Here is an 18,673-nt window from a genome sequence, read left to right as displayed (position 1 = left end):
AAAAGCTAAATTCTATAGCTAAATGCTAAATCATATTGCAAAATGCTTAATTCTATTGCTAAATGCTATTATTTTATTTCTGTCATTCCCGAAAACTTCGTCTTAAAAGAAAAAACTTCGAGTTGAGGGAAAATTTTCAAACTAAAGTACGGAAAAAGTTCTAGGGATGCGTGAACACTTCGAATTAAACAGGTATTAGAGTTATCAAGGTTCGACTTATCGCGAATAAACTGTACATGGAATTTTATGGGTTTTTCTACGTATTTATTTATACATGAATTTATAAAGGAAAAGTATACAACAATGTTTTCTCTCTCCTTCCACAGAACACATATTTCGTAATGCAGAACAAAAGTCTGCACAACAAATATCTTCGTAGACCGAGTTTATTATGCCCATAAATTTCACCCACTTGCGCATCAATATTACCAGAAAGAACTCATCGGAGGCATTTGTATGCTACACGCGATTTCGTTATAAATCTCAGCGAAAGATACTCTGTTTTGTGATGTACTTGATATATGTACGCAGAGGTTGTTTCTTTTCTGTATATTACGAATACTTTCCATTTCCCATTGTATAGCGATTTTCGAGATCATTCGTTCGCCATCATTTTACCATCAGAGTAAGAGATGACTATTTCCGGCGGTCACTAGCTCTTCTCCGCGCCATGTAATGATGGATTGCGAACATCTGTGACCACCGGCTCATAATGTAATAATTTATAAAACATTTCAAACCTGCAAAATATTGTTATAATTTATAACCTAATTACTGATATTTAACCTAATAGCGATATTCGGTGAAACCTGTCTTTTGCGGACACCGGTGGGACAGAGCAATTCGTTCGCAAAAGAGGGATGACTGTCAATCAGGAAATTGAAATGAATACTTTTATTATATAAGGGAAATATTGTAATTTGGCCGTTAAGAGAGGTTTTACTGTACTGTATTTGGAAAAAAAAAATTGATGATCAAGGTTGAGAGAGAAAGAGAGAGAGAGAGATAGGTCGAAAGCTATGGAAATGAATCACGCAAAATATGATCTGTTCGTAAATACAGTTAAACTCGGTTATAACGACCTCGGTTGTAGGAAAATCTTGGTTAATATCAATTAACTATGCTTATAACTTCGATGAAAAAGGAATCACCTCGGATATAACGAACAAATTTTTATTCGCTTTTGTTTGTTTCGATGAAGTTTTCCAAAAAAATTTTTAAGCTTAGGGCTGATCACATGCAGGGAATATTCGTCTGTTGTTCTATTCATATCTAATGTTCATTAATAGAACTTTTTGCAATCGTACTTCGAATATACATGAATTTTGCTTAAGATTTGACGTAAAAATGACTTTTTTTGTAGAAAATAACAGTAATAGCCCAAAATTTATTATTATTCTCACCATTTTGAGACATTCTCTGCCAAAAAATGTCATTAAAGTTCACCCCAGTGCATAACATTTCAAAGAAAAAGTGAAAAGAAAGGTAGAGTGTCTGACACCTTAAAGTTTACGAGTACATGGTCTACTAATGTTTTGCCTTTACAAAATTAAATTAAAAAAATTATAATAATAGATAAATAAATGATGACAATAGAGGAATAAATGATTACAATAAATAAATAAATAAATGATTACAATAAATAAATAAATAAATGATTACAATAAATAAATAAATAAATGATTACAATAAATAAATAAATAAATGATTACAATAAATAAATAAATAAATGATTACAATAAATAAATAAATAAATGATTACAATAAATAAATAAATAAATTATTACAACGAATGAATGAAAAAGTCATAACTTTGATTTAACATGCACATCATGCATTGAATATTATTTCATGTCACCATATTGAAATATTAATATATTTAAATCCTTGCACAATACACTGTACGCTGCATATTTTCGACTCATTTGTCTTCGTTCCTTCTACCTAGGCGAGATTAATAATGATAGGCATACTTCTATGTACACTTCTATCTCATGATGATGATTTTTTTGTACAGGTTATTATTAAACGGTGCAATACCTGTCAGAGGAACGGGTAGGAAGTTTTAAAGACGAGATGAAGTACAAAGAGAGAGAGAGGGAAAAAAGGAGTGGGTGCGATGACAACGCCAAAAAATCAATCCTCAGTACATACCGCACGTAAAAGTGAAGCGAAAGCAACGCCAGTTTCTCGCAAGATACCGATCGTGCCGAGCGCTCAAATTCCACGACAAACAAGCACATGGCAATGTCCTTCTCCTCTTCCTCATCATCAATCAACAACCTCTTCGTCTATCTTTAAAAAAAAATAAATAAAATTCATAATATATTTCTCTCCCGAAAAGTTCATTTCTCCAGAAAAAAGCGGAAAACGATAATCAACAGGTTCCGTTTCCTCTCGAAACCCCCTTCTCAAGTCAGTTTAAAAAACTTACTTCGCGTTCGCAAACTTTGTAATACTTTTCGTGTATGAAGAGTATTAATTGATTGTATTAATTAGTGGATAGATTTATGACAATTTTAACCGTTGTATTTTTGTGGTAATTTCGGGAATAATGTTCATCTAAATTAAAGCGTCTAGTAATTTTATCATCGTAAAGTTTGGATAAGGTGAGTATTCGTTCACATTTGTTATCAAGTATCATGATTGTGTAATTATGCATGATAAGTATGGCTGTTCCGATTAATCGATTAATTTGCTCGGTTAATTATTTTTGATAAGCAATTGTTGCTCGCAGTTAAAGATTAGTCGAGTTACTCGAGCCGATCAAAATTCGATTAAAATGTTTATTATAAATTTATAATTCTGAGTTCGTCTGACGAAATGTTATTTTAGTCACTTTTTTAAAAATTTCAATGCAAATTGTGAATAATATTTTGCCAACATGCGATTCTATGGCTTTTCGACTTACTACAATTAGCCTCCGCTGTTTCTTCATAAACTAAAAGAGGCATGCAACATTTTTCCAACTTCTAAAAATTAACGAATGAGATCCCTGAATGCGAAATAACTCAATTATTTTGGAAAACATGACTCATAACATTTTGCCATCTGAGCACAGCATTGAATTTCATTTATTTGATAAACCGATTAGTTGTCTTAAGTTATGTTCCAAAACATAGCACTTCAGATAAGTGATATACAGTAAAATCTCGATAATTCGAAAAAGAAAACGATATTTAGAAAACATGTACAGTTCACATACGGTATAAACGTCGATATCTCTCGAAAAAAACCTTTAATGGTTTCAAATTTTTGTACACAGAGAGAAGTACAGAAATAGTCACCAAAAATGCAGCGTGTACGTTAAATACTGTCGGGATTATAGCGTTTTCAAAATCAAAAACCGTCAAAATGACGGCACCGGCCGTTCTAGTGTTAAGTTCTATAAGGATATTATTTTTTTAAACGCTTCAAACGTTATAGAACACATGGACTGTGAAAATTTTCAATTAATTTTGTAATTCTTTAAACATTTTTTTTTTCTTCACCTAAGCAAATTATAGGATGATAAGTGGCAACGTTTGAACAAAATATTCAAAATTAGAAGTCAGCACCGGTTTAGTAATTAGATATTGGCAACAGTGTCGTATTTATGGGAGGGCTTAGCGGGCTATAGCCCAGGGTGACCAATTCAGAGCGACGGCAAATTTCAGGAACGAGTGTCTAAGAAAATTAGTATATAATGAAGAGAAGCCAACATTTATAACCTTGAATCTGCGTTTGCCCAGAGAGCAAGAGACTATGTCAGGGAGTGACCTAGAGAGTTTGCAATCATATGAGTAAAAAAATTAGTGAGCTAACACGTGAGTAAGGAAAAGAGTGACCAAGAGCGTGCGCAAGTACGTGAAAGATCAAAAGAGTGACCTAGAGTGAGCGCAATCATGTGAATGACATAACGTATGAAGTAATCTAGAGTGTTTGCGAACATGTGAATGATAAAAGAGCGCCGCAAAGTGTGAGAATGATTAAAAGAGTGATGCAAAGTGTGAGAATGATTAAAAGAGCGACGCAAAGTGTGAGAATGATTAAAAGAGTGATGCAAAGTGTGAGAATGATTAAAAGAGTGACGCAAAGTGTGAGAATGATTAAAAGAGTGACGCTAAGCGTGAGAATGATCAAAAGAGTAACCTAGAGCGTGTGCAATCATGTGAATGACTGAACGAGTGACCCTGAGCGTGTGCACCCATGTGGCAGACTGAAGCAGCGTGCAAGCATGTGAGTAACCAAAACAGTGTGGAAGCATGTGAGTGACCAAAAGTGATCTAGAAAGTGTGTGGCTATGAGACTGACTTAGAGCAGTAGATCTCAACCTTTCGAAGCCCGCGGCAAGGTTTATTATTATTATTATTTTTGTGAGTGGAAGGCCCGGTTATAGGTTATACACACGACTAATGAGCAACAAATGGAGAAAAATCAAACGATAAATCACTCACGGTTCGATTTGACTGATGTCAGGACCCAGTATACCTGGCCGCGGCTGGTAGTTGGGAATATATTCAACGTAAATTTTTTTAATATTATAAGCCTATCAAAAAAGTAACAAATTCCAAGGTATTAACTAAGACATTAGTGATGGTGATTATAAATCGATCATTTTCTCACTAATGCAGCAAGTAATTTTTTTTTTTTTGTTGAAAAACTTTAGTTTTACTGATAAAAGCTAATGGTGATAGTTTCGAATTCGAAAATTCGTGATCATTAACACGATCGTCGATTAATGGCATTTCTTTTTTTTTATTGGTTAAACTTTAATGAAGAACGTTCGGCGATATTCGAAAATTAGAATCAAAATATATTTCAAAAAAATGCTTGAAAATAATTTCAAAAATAATGCAATTAAGTTGTATGGATGACCTCAGTATAAAACTGTGCATATCAACTGTGCTTTTGATTCTCTTAAATTTAAATCTTCTGCATGACGGGAATGAAAATATAGGGAAATAAAATATAAATAATTAAATTTTTTAAACCGAACCCCCCCCCCCCCCCGCGATCAAAAAAAAATTTCAACTGTTAAAATTTGTTTTTTTCTTTCCATATAGCAAATTTGTTAGATACGTGTGAAGTTAGTTATCAAAAACTAACTTTAGGGCGTGATAGCCAAGGCCGATAAGATACGCGTCTGAAGTACCAAAGGGTGTTTAAAAGTGTCGCGAGCAGTGTTATCCAAAAATATAATTTTGAAGAGTGTAATTTCACTCCTCTCTCCAAAATTTTAAAGTGGTATTTCCGTAATAAGAGGGGTTTTTAATTAATCAGTGAAGAATAGCTCTATTGAAATAAGTTACCTAAAGCTTGAAGTATTTTTTTTCACTGCTCAATGAAATTTGGGGGGGGGGGTGGTAAAATTTACAACACCCCCTCCCCCCCAGACACGTATTGGCGAACACTGGTCGCGAGTTCGATACCCGGCGTTCGTCCTTGTCAGAAACTTTCCTGACACAGGTTACATGAACGGAAAAGGCGACATTACAACAGAAGATTGCTACCTCATGGAGTCCCACATCGAGGGGTTACGCACCAACACATGGCCAACATTTATAAAAAAGGCTGCTTTTCGAAATCGGCAATAAATTGTAGGTCCCGGTGTAATTAGCCCTCTTGTGTCTTGTGCAGATGCACCGACATGAAGAAAATTTTTCAGGGGCTGAAATTTGCTGGCCGTCCCGTCTATACGGAACTCAACCGTGTACGCCGGAGGAGGAAGGTGAATTGCATTGCTTTTTTTCAGAAATTATTGGGAGGGCTCAGCCGCCTTACAAAATTTATTGGGGATGGGGCTCAAATGGCCTCAGCCCCTAGGTGCCGGTGCTTAACGCTCGTGTGCAAAAAATGACTGTGTTGCGACAAATATGATCAATGGTCAACTGTTAAAATTTGTGTTCTTTTCTATTACAGCAAAAAAAAAAAATTATTTTGTAACATTTGAATGAAATTTCATCGTGATATTCATTGATTCCTTTTTTTTTACCACTTTTTGATGTCTTTTCGAAGTGTGAAAAAAAATTAGACAAGCTGTTTTAGCACATAAATTAGGCAAAATGGTAAAATTTGTGGAATGGTAAACGTCTACAAATAGAAGATTGGAAATATAAAAATCGAGAATTTCATCCACTGACATCTTGGAGATTATTTTTCTTTTAGTAAAATACTTTTTTTCAGTAAAATAAAAAAAAAGACTGATCTTTTACGTATTTTGGCATTTTCTGAAATAAAAACTTTAATAGTTTAATTCTCGATTCACAGGATCCGGACTTCCAATCCACAAAGTACGACGTCGCGAAGTTGATTGAGTGAATCAATTAGGATGCTCCTATAACCACTTCACAGTATACCCGGGTAATGCCTTTTCGTGATCCTCTTGATCAGTGTTTCTCAACCTTTTTCAGCTCGTAGCTCCCTTTGGATTATATTCTCTGCTCGTGGCTCCCCTGTCTTACAGCCTTCCCCTCTTCCATGCCAGAGCGAGACACCATCTACTTATCGAACTAAATTTAATCAAAACTAAATTTTTCACTTTTTTTTTTCATAAATAAGATCAATCGTTGGAACCCTGGATCAGGCCAACACCAACACGCGAAGCTTGTGACGTCATTGAAGTAGGCCATTCCATCAATAGTCATTGGATATAGCCTGGCCGACGCATGCGGTATCTTTACTTTTTTTTTGCAGAATACCCAATACAGACACGGTTCCATAAAGTGAGTGATCATCCCTCCCAAGAACCTAATAATATGGGGAAAATAGGTCTGTGTAAAATAAAGGGTCAAGGCTCCCATTTCATGTTATTTTGACCCGTGGCTCCCTTAGAATATCACAGAACCGCAGGGGGGGGGGGGGCATATGGCCCCATGTTGAGAACCACTGCTCTTGATTATCTCGAGTAGGCATGTGTGCATCTCATTTCAAATGTTACGTTGTTTATATTCTCATTTACTGGAACCCATATGCAAAACTTTTTTAGAGATTAAAGAGACTTCCCTCCTTCGGGGCACTTTTTATTAGAAAAGGTCGTTTTAGATAAGACACACGTGGTTTTGATTTGAATACGGTGTAAAATTAAGAAAATAAATGCTATTTCACATGAATATTTTGGCAAAAAAAATATATTATAATGTTACAGATGTAAATTACATATGTAAAATTAGCATATTTTTAGTACTTCTGATAGACACTGTACACTAAAAACTACTGCTTGTGTGTCTACATGTTCTTCAAACAGATTATCAGCCACCTCGTTGGGCATTTTGCCTGTTGTGGCGTTGCATTTGTATTTGTATTATTTCAGTGGCATTTTTCTGTGCAATGAACGAAAAGTTTTAGAAGTATGAAAGATGTGATTATATATGTGAAAAAATATACATATTTTTCTTAAACAATACTTGATATTCTCAATGCAAAATCGTATAAATCAGAAAAATTTTGAACATATTGCTTAGTGTTTAGTTCATTGCACAGTTTGAACTCTTTAAAATACAGTGGGAAAGTTTCATGGAGATCTTTTGAAAAATTCTTGAGGAATCAAGTTTTTCGTGAAGTGTAAAAGCAAAAAACATAAATATTCAGAAAATGCATTAAAAGATTTTATTTTCAAACTAAGATCATTATATTAATTTTACTGAATTGGAAATAACTTCGCTTCTAGTTGAAATGAAAATGAAAGTTTTAAATTCATGAATAACTTCTCTTTCGAATGAACAAATAAAAACAATTACAAAAATTTTGACCAAATTCATCCTTTGAAGAAAAGCATTCAATTCAAGAATTTGTTTTAATTTCGGTTCTAAAATATAAAACATAATTTATATAAATTTCGGTCCAAATAATTCGGTTTTCCTCAAATTCACTCTCTAACAGATACCATTTTTTCATCACAAAAGTAGTATTTTCAATTTTTAACAAAATGCAAGAAAAATCACTTATCAGCCAAAAATTAAACTCAACCATTGAAATATTCAAGTAATTATTATTTTTGTAAAAAAATATAAATTTTTCCTTTGAATAATACAAAGAGTTACGTAAAAAGGCAAACATTACAAGACCGATAATTTCTATATCATTATCTCACATTTATAATTATTTTCATTTAAATCAAATACGAATTTTTCTCGTATGATTTACGGGCAAAAACAATGTTTTTAATTAAAAATAATTATAATACTTTTGAACAAAATTTATTATTACCGATCTCGTAATGTTGGCTTTTCCCTGCACATAGAGCACATGCGAGAAAAACAACAACACAACAGAATAATACTCAGTTTCATATTTCTCTGAAAATATTTAAATTTTGTTCAATAAGCGTTCTTTTACGCATATTTTGTAAAAGAAAAACGCGATTCCCCTTCCACTTGATTAAAAAAACGTACATTTTCTAGATGATTTTTCTGAAAGTGATTGGTTTCAAAATTATTGGGAATAATCTAATTGAAGATAGCGTTCAACCCTTTAGTACGGAGTATGGAGGGACCGACACATATAATTCATGCAATCTATAGCAAAATTTGCATATTTCTTCCACCCACTGATATCATTAACTTACAGCCGTAAGCTTCTTAAAAATTCAAGCAAATTTTTAAATTGGAACTGATTCCGTTTCGCTGTTCTTTTTAATATGCAGGTCCAAAATCGAGGTTAAAGATGCATTCTCGTCGAACATAAGTGTTCTTTTTAGATTGGACGTATTTGAGTTTTCACAGGTGATATCACTACCGTCTAGCATAGTTTGCAATTCCACTCTAAACGTAAAATACACTGTTCATTTGTCACCAGTCTCTCAAGAGAATTTTCATTTTCAAATTAAAAGTTATCGGAATTCAACCTTGTGTTGAACTTTCTACCCATCTATTCATAGCCATAAAAATACGTTTAATTGGAAAATATTTTGATTGTGCATGTGGTTTCCTTTTTTTTCAAGTTCTTTAAAATATTTTTTGAATATTTCAATGCGTTTGTTGATCTCCATAACGGTAGTTATCCCCAATACAGATTGTCAAATAATGTATAATGCATCAAATTCTCTTTTTCATATCATTTTACAGCAGTAATCATTCATCAGAGAACTATGGAACTCTGGAAGCCTCTTAATGAAGAGAAATTGGGAGGTATTTTGAAATCATTTCATAGACCAAACATCTACTTAAAGCTTCTGTGAAATTACTCACACCAGCAAAGCACATTTTTGTAGACTCAACGTCATATGCATTAGTGAAGAAATTAGACAGGGGGCTATTCTCTGTGTTGTGAGAAGATCTGTTTAAATATTAAATACTTTCTATGAAGCTTGAGCAGATGGCTCTCGTTGCTAGAGAAATCAGCGTTCTGGCTATGATCTTGCATAAGAATACACTCTCTGGTAGTTCTCCCAATCTCTGGCGATGATTGGGAGAACTGTTTTTTTCCCTTTGGATATGCTACAGTGCCAAAGCTCGAAATCGGATAGTTGCGGAGTGGCCGGTGATCTCTGGTTAAAGTCTGATAACAAAAGAACTGATAAATGTAGAACTGTTTTTAAATTGCTCTCCTGTGTTGCCATGAATTTTTATTTCAATTTGAATAATTTTGATTTTTTTTTTAGTTGACACACACTATTCTGTTTTTTCCATACTAATTCTTACTAGCATTTACCAGAATGGGTCATTTTTTGATTGACTCCTTGGTAAATTTTTCTCTTTTTTTTGTGCTGTTATATGATAACAATAAATTTGATTTTATTCGAAAAAGACATGATTCAAGATTATCGTCAAGTTGCGCATTTTTTCACGATAATTATGTCCACATTACGGCAACCCATCAAGCAACAGTCTCGATGCGGTAATCACTTTTTCCTCTCCAGAATTTTGAGAGGAAAAAGTTTAAAATCATATATGTTTATGTAATTATTTTTATAGTTTTTCCTCTCAATTTTTTTTTTCTCGTCACATGGAGATGATCCAATTCTGCGGCTATATATAGACATGTATCACACGTTGACGATTAAAAAAAAAAATGGATTTAGCTCCTATCGGGCCGTTTTACATCAGCACATCAAGCTGTGGCCAGGGATCTCCGGACGCTCCGCGAAATGGAAAGCCAAAATCCGAATCATTTCTGCAATTCGGACTTTGGAAATTATAATAAACAATGATTAAAATAATTATTCAAAATATTTTTTACTTTATAAACCTTATCAGAAATTTTAAATGGCCCGTGAATAGTCGTTACGATATTTCACGGCGATTTCGCTACTCTCTATGGTGGTATTTCTCAACCTTTCTGAAAACAAAGACCAGTAAAATGTCTGAAACAATTTTTGCTAAAGTCGTGAACACACAGCGTTTCCATAATGTAAATTATATTATGATAATTATAGTAAAAATTATAAATGTTCTTCTCACATAATTGCCAGATTTAACGTTGGAATTTTAATTGCGATTGGTGATTGTGCTTACTTCCAATACTACTACTACTACTACTTCTGTCAATGTTTTTGATGAAAATTGGTGATGTGACGTATTTTTCGGATTGCTACTTAAAAGAACCCAGTTTACCGTATTTTTCTCAATGAGATATGGTCATCAGATCATTTTTATATTTTTTTTCGGGAAATGCATTTTTGTTTACTGCGATTTGTAGCAAGCAGCCCCTTCAGTTCCACACCTTCATCAATTTTAGCAAGCAGTAATTAGCAAAATGCATTTAAAGAAATAAATAGCAATTTTTTTCGAAAAATTTAGTGTATCTCGTACTTAGAATCGCAATATCCTGCATTCTCCTCCATGACGTATGGCGAACTTGAGTAAGAAAGTATTATTTCATTTGAACCCGTATGGAGAGAGATATAACTAATATCAATTACAACGGGTGAATAATTTTATCAAGTCTGTCTACGTACCACCTATGCCATCGCCACGGATCACCTCTAATCCGCGGACCACAGGTTGAGAAACACCTCTCTATAGTAAATGAAATACAAAAAATTGTTTCTCATTATACACGTAATAGAAAGGTTTCGAGAAAAGTTTTGATGATACACAGACTTCGAGTACTTTTTAACGTTAACTTTTCTGACATTGATAGATCGCTCAGCCGCTCGCCGTGACAACACCCACGTGCAATACGGGGGGCTTTATCTTAGAAATAAAAACTATAGAGACGATGAATAAATGAACAGCTTGAAAGAGAGGAATATTACTTCCTTCGGTTAAGAATTAAAACATTTTCAATCTCTCTTTAGAGAAGCGGCTTCGACTCATGGAAACGCATCGATCAAACCCGATATCGAAGATTGGAGAGAAAAAAAAGCACATCATCGGCTGTCTTGTGTATGCGTACCGTATATATCACAGTTTTCTTAGGGTTGAAGGGTCTTTTTTTCTCTCTTTCTTATTCCAATAGGAGTAATAAAACTAATAAGAAACTCCACACACACAAAACCTTCTAAGGATAGAATTAGGGCGTGTTCAGTCAATGTTGTCCAACATTGCGCTGAAACAGACAGACAGGCGTTAAGCCGAATTGTGCTTACAGAAAGGAATGGCAGACTCTTGGATGTCTGAATTAGCTCGTTAATAAGAAATGAGGTGCTTGTGTTACGGGAATAAGGAAAAAAAAAAAGACTTTGTATCAAAGACTATTTTCCTATTTTTTTCCCCAGAGTTTTCTAAGAATCGGATCTTTGTGGCTTTTGTCTCTCAGAAACATACGATTATTTTCCGGTGTTAGGACATATTTCACGTAATTAATGGCTTCGCTTTCTCGTTGTCACGTGCAAATTTGTTAATTTTAGGGCCTCAATTAAAAGCTTTCAAGTTTTCTTCTTTCAGTTAGTTCTACCGCTCTCCGTGATAGTCGGAAATTCTCCGAATTCAGTATGCAGACAATGGATCACCGATAGTCCTTTTTTCCATTGTAAACCAAGCTTCCTTCACACTAAAGCAGCCGAAAATTTCGATTCGACAGATCGAGTTTGGGTCCAGGTTCAGCATTTCGGAGCCTTCTTTGAACATTAGCCAAAAATCTAATTAACACCATTAATTAACACTTACGTGCCAGAAGCGAATTTACGGCTTTGTCGCCTGCCGCTTTCACTTGTTCCGTTTCATTTTTTTTATGTATTTAATGTTTTTGACCGTGAACTATTAGAATTTGCTGCCCTTTCGAACTTGTCGTCTTTGGGCCTGTAAATATGCCTTTGTGACCTGCTCGAAATTATCTTAGACTGACTTAGTCAAATGGCTTGTACGTTACATTGACTCGATAGCTGTCTTCATGGGGAGAACGACGCGAGTGATTTGATACTTGTGAGCAAGGGGACCACTACTATTAATCTTCGCTAATTTTTCTGACACAATTCTGTCTCTTTTGAGGTAACGGTAAGTTGCTTTGCATCAGTCCAGGGTTGTGGGCGCTTCTATCTATCTATCTATCTATCTTAGACTGGCAAAATCTTCATATAGACTTTTCTCTCATTTGAAAGCTAAAATTTTCGTACAATCCCGATTTCTGAGAACAAATCGGAGTTTTTAGCGGTCTGCAACTTATTCTCGGACCTTTCCACAATGATGACACTTTATGAGCAAATTTTTATACAGTACCTTTCTATTGTTAAGTCATATTATAATTTGTCCTATACTGTTTTTGAAAGAGAAATAAAGAATTCCAGATGCATCCACCCCAAATGGAAAGCCTTGAAATCTCCAAAGGGTGTAAGGTAGGGTGCATTTGGTCCGTATCTGTTTATTCATATTGACACAATATCTTTAAGCATTTTAAAATCAACGTGAAAGTTTAATCACTGCATTGAACTGACACAACGTAAAGATACGCTTCTACATATGCTTGCTCACTCTAACCGTGAGGTAATAAATAAATACTAGGGGCTTTTTTGCTTTTCTTCTAACTCTATTTTTTCTCTTTTTTTCCATCCCTCTCATCCACATCCTAGCTGCGTTTGTTATGCAGTGGCACAGGAAATTTCATCAGACCAAACTCAAGAACAAAGCATAGCGTGCGAATGTAGACGTTAAGAAAGCAATACTGAAATCAATGTCGTTCACTAAACCAATGACCTACAGCGTGTGTAAGCATGTGACAAAAACCAGCGTGTGAGCATGGGAGGGACCAAAAGAGTGGTCCAAGCATGGGAGGGACCAAGAGTGGTCCAAGCATGGGAGGGACCAAGAGTGGTCCAAGCATGGGAGGGACCAAGAGTGATCTACAGCAGTGTTTTTAAACCACTGGGCCTTGAGTGAATTGCCGTTTCATTTTTCCCATTTTCTTCCCCTTATAGTCGTGTGTATGAAAGGGCTCCCCTTTTATAAAAACAAATTTACTGGAACCCGAACCAGGATGAAGGTTGGGAACCACTGATCTATAGAGGGAGGGACCAGCCCAGTGTGCACCAAAAGAATGGCCAGAGAGATTGTAAACATGGCAGTCACAAAAAGAGTGACCTAAAGAAGGAGGGACGATGTCAGTTAGCGGCCGAAAGAGTGACCAAGAAAGTGTGCAAGCACGAGAATGGCCAAGAGAGTGACTGAGAGACAGGGCGTATTTACAGGGACGCGGGGGAATAAGCGGGCTTTATGAGAACTTAACGCGCTTCGCCTAGGACAGCAAATTCGAGAGAAATAAATTTTCAAGAAAATTAGAATAGAATGAAAGACGGGCGGCAAAATTTTCCTAGCGCACAGGGGGAGAACCAAAAAATCCGCTTCTGATTATGAATACCGCGGTACACGAAGAAAAGCCTTGACAATATACGAACTCCCAAAAATAAATCAATTGTAACACGTTCCAGATTTCATTAACACGTCGCGTAAAATTCTTCGAGTTTCTGAAAAAGAGAACAAGCGATGGGAATTAAAGGGAAAAGGCAAAATACTCCAAGCACAAAATTCGATGAAAGCTAAGAAAACATAAAACGCCATCTCCGTTCAGCAATAATAACAACAATAATAATAATAATAACGCACACCAAAAAAAAAGTTGTGTGTGGAAAAATATTTCCACTCTCTTCAAACTTCTTTCCCTTTGTATAAACGTTTTCGTTGCAGATTTTACCGCCGCCTAAAAGCTTCCCAAACAAACTCCCCGAGTTTTAATTCAGTTAAATGTCCCAGTAATTCAGTTAAATCCGTTGCAGGGATGATTGGTTTTTTTTTTTTCTGGACAGCAACAACCAATCCCAAAGATGGTTTCTCCCCAATCTCCGAGGTTAAACTAGTCGTGGACAAGAAGAAGGAGGAGAGAGAAAATTAAATGAAAAATGAACGGAGAAAGGACACCATTACGGCCAATTTCAACGGGATGATTAAACTTGAGGAAAGTCCATAACATCAGATTGGCGTAGTCCAATTCACACTTTATTTATCGAGGTGCCAATCCAATTAGCAATCTCCGCCAGAACGTAATTAGAACCTGGGAAAGCTATTATCTGAATTTCTAGTGGAGTTTTATGGTCAAAGTTAGAGATATATATCGCAAAATATCCACAGAAATGGAAATGGAATTAGAGTGGAACCTTGCAACACAACCATATAGTTTCAAGGCGTATTTGGAATCGCCTATAGTATAGAGTTGAACTCCTCACGATACAACAATATCCTTTACTACAATAAACCTCTGTATAACGATGTTTTTTAGAGATTTTGAAACTCTGCTGCAACGATATATATATATTTTTTTCTTATATTTCGCTCAAACTCACCTTTCAATATACAGGGTGGATGAGAAGCCCTGAACAAAAATTTAAGATTTAATAACAAAGCAACCAACTGACATGAAAAAGTGTGGTTAGCCCTAGAATATTTATCATGGCCTAGAGTTTTTTTTTAATTAAAAAAGTTTAATTTTTTCTCGTAGGTGGCGCCCCATAACGAAAAACTCAACAGCACATAAAATACAACATAATTAATTTTTATGACACACAATTTGTGTTACATCCAAACTATCGCGTTTCAGTATGGGTGTCGTTTTCTACTCAGGTTTTCATCTGAACAGGTGAAAGGGTGCTCATGTTGAAATATGGTAGTTTTATGTAAAGCAAATTGTGTCATAAACGTTAATTATGCACTGTTTGTGTTGCATTTTATGTGATGTCGAGTTTTTTTGCTTTACAGTGCCACCTGTGGGTGAAATTTAAGTTGCTGTTTTTTTCAAATTTATCAAAAAAAAAAAAAAAAATACTTTAGGCCACGATAAGTATTTTAGTGAAAACCGTACCTTTTTATTTCAACTAGTTGATTTTATAAAAGTTTTTAGAATGTGTCCCGGATTTCTCATCCACCCTGTATTTTCCAAGAAATTTTGAAACTCTGCTACAACGGTATTTTTTATATTTCACTGGAAATATCCATCAATAAATTTTTAAATTTCTCACCAGTATTTATTCTTTCGAGGTCGTTCAGTAACATCGGTATGTTTTGCAGCCTCCGAAAGCGTTGATGTAATTTTACATATATACTAATATATAATATATTACATATATAAATATACTTTCTGTGTAGTGCACAAAAATGTTGTGAAGTTACAGGGTGAAACCACTAAATTATATTCATCAACTATTCAGTTGGACATTTTTCTATTGCAAATAAATTTACGTGATATTAATAACGCGAATTCAGAAGAGATGCCAACAACAGTATAAATTTGGGGGTGCCTAATAATGATGCTACCTCTCGTTGCAACGGTGACGTCTCTACAACGATGGTTTTTTTTTGGCTCGTTGAGTATCGGTGTACCGAGGTTTCACTATATCTGAGTTTTTAGCGGAGTTTTATAATAGGAGTTATAAAGGGTCATCACAAAATATCCAAGGGAATGAGAGAAAACGGATCACAGTGAAACCTCGCTACAATGACGAATACCTCTATAACGATATTTTATTTTTTCAAATCGTATTTGGAACTGCCCATATTCTAATAACTCCTCTCGATACAACGATATCCTTTACTAGGATAAATCCCACTATAACGATATATTTTCAAGATATTTTGGAACTTGCGCTGTAACGATATTTTTTTTATATTCCGCTCACAAACTCACCTTCAATATACAGTGTAGAACGAGAAGTCCTGGACACATTTTAAAATTGATGAAAAAAATCAATCAATTCACATAAAAAAGTGCGATTTGCACTAAAATACTTATGGTATAGCCTAGAGCAGCGGTTCTCAACCGGTGCTCCGCGGATCCCCGAGGGCTCAGTGTGCACCTCCCAGGGCCTCCGCGGCGACTCGGGGAAAATAAAATGAATCAGCAAATTTGATAGTTAAGTAAATAAGAGAGGTCTACAAGGTTCTGCCATAAAAATTATGTAGAAGAAAGGGCTCCTCGAGTCAAACAGGGCTCCGCCATAGAAATTATATACTGAAAAGGGCTCTGCGAGTCAAAAAAAGGTTGAGAACCGCTGGCCTAGAGTTATTTTGTTTTGCTTTTTTGGATAAACCAAAAACAGAAAAGTTCAAATTTCACTCCGAGGTGGCGCTGTAAAACTAAAAATTCGACATAGCACATAAATTCATTTCCGCACAGTACATTTCTTATATTCCCCTTGAATTTTAAAATAAACCGTAGAGTTTTCATTTTTGACGGATACTTTTGGCGAAACACCCCTTAACGTATTTGAAAGAAACAATGCGTATTTTTGTTTACTTTCCAGTGATAGGGAGCAGTGACTACAGATGCTTCTAGCATATGTTAGTTGAGACACAGAAATGAAAAACATTGCGTTACTTACGATATATTTAGAAGGAAAAAAAAAAAGACGAGCAAAAGAAGCTAAAAATAAAGTGAAATTTATGTGTTAAGAAGAAATAAAGAGAAGGGAATCTCTCTCTCTTTTTTTGTGGACTTACACTGTAACGATCAAGAAGATATTTATTACTTATGAAACACATTCTTGTGCGCATACAAATACAACGCCACAACAGGCAAATTGCCCAACGAGGTGGCTGACTTAAGAACATCATGGATCCCCGAGCCATTTTTTGGAGGCCCTACATACTACTGCTACAACACACATGCACCCCGCCCACACCCTCCCCCACGCGGAACCCCCAACGAATCGGTACATGCGGGAATGTGCGTGTACGTGTAGTGAAACCTGACGTGAAGTTTTTTGTTTCTCTGTAATGCTTGTTATGTGTAGTGCTGCCATCTGCCACCAGTTTTTCTAACTATGAGTGAAGTGTTATGATTGAATGATTTATCGTTGTAGGACTGTTGCTCTCTGTGGCGAGACTTTTTAACGGGGAGATCGGCTCGCATTTGCGCCTTGAAGTTGGGAACCACAGAAAACCAACCTCAGGCGACCACCACTGTGGGGTTCGAACCCGGATCCTCGCATCGAGAGTCCGTCAATATAACCACTCGACCACCACAGCGGCTACCACATAAGAGTTAACTTGACAAATGTGCGAATAAGTTCCTGGGATCTTAACCCTTAAATGCATGTTTTTTTTTCGAGCTGCAAATAGTTTTCACAGTTCCTGCACGTATAGGAAAAACTTGAAAAATCATTTGAAAAATCTAACTCTAATTTTAGTGCATATACAGGTCGTTAAATAGGTCGTATAGAGCCTCGCAAATCGCTTATGAAGTGAATGCGTCGAAGTAATATTACATTCCAAACATACAGGGTGATTCCGTAATTTCCTTTGTGGCCATTTGCAGGCGACCCGTTGATCTCTGATGCATTCTTTCATTTAGAAAAAGTATCCAAATAACGTGTAGAACTCAGATATGTCATTCATGTTGCAAGGGATTGTCTAAACTAAAAAAAAGTTAATTTTTCTACTTTAGACAACCGATGGCAGAGGCGGCATTTTCTAAAGCAGTGGTTCACAGAATTTTTGACGCGAGATCCCCTTTTGTCAAAACTTTTATAGGCTGCTCGCCCCCCTCCTCGAGCGCTGCACTGATACTTTTCATATGTCCATAATCAATTTTGCATCTTTCGCAATTTTTGAAAAACTGACATTCTAATTGAGATGCATCAGTGCTCGTGCTTATATGCGTGCATGTAGTGGATAAATCAACCCGTGTTTGACAACCAATGAAAGTTGAATGACTGTAGGGCTTCCTTTTCATAAAAATCTGAGACGACATGATTTCGTTAAACCTGAAAATTGAAATTTCACGGAACTATCTGCAAGCATGAAAAATAATATATATATTTTTTCATTTACCGTTTCCAAGATTTTCAATTTTGATGGAGGAGTTTCCCTTTTCCATACACCCTCTGTCTGTGTTACAGAGTTAGAATAATAATACTTATATCTTTAGTCTATGGTCTGTGTAGTTTCTAAGGGGTCACATTCAAGTTATACGTCAGCATCGGGGGGAGGGGGGGGGTTCGGATTTGCTGACTTTTGATGACAAGGGGGGGGGAGAGGGGTTTAAAGGTTGCTTACGTCATCAACCACGCCTTTTTGAAGATATGAAATATGTGCTGCTGACGAAATTTTGCTGACAAGGGAGGAGGGGGTCAAAAATGGCTGAAAATCTGCTTACGTAATACTTGAATGACGCCTAATTCAATAGTTGTGTGTGCTTTACTTCTTTTTTTGACTGGTGAATGCACACATGAATAAAGCTAAGAGTTAAGGTGTGTGTGTGTGTGTTTTAGGTTTCACTTATATCTATTTACGTTACGAAAGAATGAAATAAATTTATTTTAAGACGTTAG

The 18,673-nt window shown here is 35.6% G+C and overlaps 1 protein-coding gene across 2 annotated transcripts in view; it reads left to right on the top strand.

The window, feature by feature from the left end:
- Positions 1-2,197: 2,197 nt before the first annotated feature.
- The window catches only part of Corin (corin serine peptidase), a 77,122-nt gene continuing 60,646 nt past the window's right edge, over positions 2,198-18,673 (top strand). For both annotated transcript variants that reach the window (XM_089235926.1, XM_089235924.1), the window contains exon 1: positions 2,198-2,609. The gene's annotated coding sequence lies outside the window, so the exon portion shown is untranslated. The remainder of the gene's footprint in view (positions 2,610-18,673) is intronic.

This window comes from Pholcus phalangioides, unplaced genomic scaffold (assembly GCF_987345545.1).
Source record: "Pholcus phalangioides strain wild (caught in Gottingen) unplaced genomic scaffold, Ppha-v1.0 ptg000009l_1, whole genome shotgun sequence".
Lineage (NCBI taxonomy): Eukaryota > Metazoa > Arthropoda > Arachnida > Araneae > Pholcidae > Pholcus > Pholcus phalangioides.
Note: the sequence above shows the minus strand (reverse complement) of the source record. Positions and strands in the feature narration are given on the sequence as shown.